Here is a 2,314-nt window from a genome sequence, read left to right on the forward strand (position 1 = left end):
GAGGGGGGGGGCGTAAAGTGAGGAACGCAGCCCGTGGGAGACAGGGTCGTGGGAGGGGAGCGTTTCAACACGGATCTCTAGCCGGATAGACGGACTCGTGCGGACAGTGCGGCGGGGCGGGGCGGAGGGTGGCACGAATCGACTAGCTCGCTCTGCTTGCATGAAACGCCACCAGCGGCCGAGGGGGCAGCGTGGTTCCGAACGTAGGAGCACCGGGTACAATCTGAAAGAGAAAAAGAGGGGAAGAGAGAGAGAGGGGGGGAGGGGGAGCGACTGAGAGAGCTAGAGAGGGGAAGACAGAGAGGCGTGAAGAGATGGGGAAGTGTCAAAGACAAAGTGCGCACGCCACTCCCCGCCAACGCCTCTAACACACCTCGGTCACGTGTCGGGGCGTTGCACAACGCTCAAATAATGAGCGCGAGATGTGAGAGATGGAGAGATGGAGAGAGGAAGAGAGAAGAGAGAGGTAGAGAGATGGGGAGGAGAGAGGGGGTGCATAAAACTGAGGGAGAAGGAGGAAGCAAGCAGGACGTCGGAGGATGCGAGCGCCTGTCTGGGTAGGCCAGATCCCGCGCGGGAGCGCAGCCGAGTGCGTCGGGCCGGCCTACCTCCCAGGGGCCCTGCAGTGGCTCGGCAGGGGCGCGGCGCGCGAAAGGCGGCTGCGGCGGGCTCCTTGAGCTCGGCGAGGATCATGGCGGATAAGGAAGGCCTGGGGTACCGGCCGGGCTCATGTCCAGCCATAGGCCAGCCGCTCTATGAAGGGACTGGCCACGATACCTGGCTTCTCTTCTCAAGGTAATGACGTGAACACACAGCCTCAATACTGTCCGGCGCGGCACGCCAGCGCCGCCGCCGAAGGGGAGTTTGCATATAGTGAGCTATTCCCAAGCGCGGCGGAAAACACCATCGGCAATACAGAGGAGAAACAGTTACAAAAATATTTGTCTAGAAAAAAAAAAAAAAACTCTAAAAAGTGTAAGACAAAAAATGTTTATGACAAAAGAAAGAGAGGTAAACATGTTCAGTTGCAGACGACAAAAGAGACAACATTTTTCAAGAAAATGGCTTCAAAAAATGAACACGCTATCAGTGGGCCTACAATTCATATTGATACAAAATAAAATCCAAGAAAAAAAAACGGGTTACAAAACATGCCTTATTCTCTCGAGCAGAGGGCTGCCCTTCGACGCAACATAATGGTCAAAATCGTCCTGAGCCCGCGTGCCACCCGCTGCTGCTGCCGGCGGCCCTAGGCGAGCACAGCACCAAGGGGAAGGGCGAGCAGCGCGCGGGGATCTAGAGCGGGATGCCAAAGAGTAATGAGTGTAAGAGCGCACTGACAGCAAGGTCGGAGCCGCGGCCGCGGCGGTGCTGGGCGTGGCACGGCCCGTCCACCTACCCACCGCGCCCCGCCGCGCCCCACCACCACACCACACCCCGCCTCGCCCCGCCACGACACGGAACGCAGCGAGTAGTGGTTGTAGTGCGCGGCGGTGGTGGTGTGACCGTCGCCGCCGGTGGCCCCCTGCCCTTGACTGCCATTGAACAGCGCGCCACTAGCCGTCCACACCGCCGCCGCCGCTCAACCGAAAGGCGGCAGCAGCGCTCCCCGTCCGGCTTGCCGCGGTGACTCAGCCCGATAAATGTGTTTTTAGGCCCGGCTCCCGCCACTGACTCAGTGCAGGGCGGTAAACTAGGAGAGCAGGCGTGACGTAAAAGAGTCGGTGACGTCGAGCCCTTACGGCACGCTGCCACTCGTCCGGAGGGGGATTTCGATGAATGAGTATGAATGGCTGGCCGGCTGCGCGCGTCGTCGCGCCTGATCCGGTAGCTTTAAGTCACAGCGAGGCAGCCGTAAACACGAATGGGGGAAGCCGCAATCTCGTCGACCGTTACAAAGTCATCGCGGGAAATAACGTAATGGCGTGTAACGGGATCGTCTTGTGATAATGTTCATGCGTCTCGGCGTTATCCGGCCATTTGCGTTTTAGACAGCACTGAATATCAAAATGGATTTAGTTGTGCGATTTTTTGAAAGGTACAGAGAGAGTAGCCTTTCATTAATAAGTGCACTAGAAATTCTGTGATAGGATGTACTACATGTTAACTCTTTCACTCAAATACAAAACTGCCCTTTTAATCACTGCATCATCTTTTAATCACCCCATAATCCTCATAGTCTACTCAAAAGTAAATGGCTGAGGTGACTGGTAGACCCCTCGGAGAGCACATTGCACAATCCTGTTACATTTCATTTAAAACGAAAGGGCTAAGTAAATGACGCACTGACGCACACTGGAGCATTTATCGATAA

This window comes from Frankliniella occidentalis, unplaced genomic scaffold (genome assembly GCF_000697945.3).
Source record: "Frankliniella occidentalis isolate FOCC.00 unplaced genomic scaffold, Focc_3.1 Scaffold76, whole genome shotgun sequence".
Classification (NCBI taxonomy): Eukaryota; Metazoa; Arthropoda; class Insecta; order Thysanoptera; family Thripidae; genus Frankliniella; species Frankliniella occidentalis.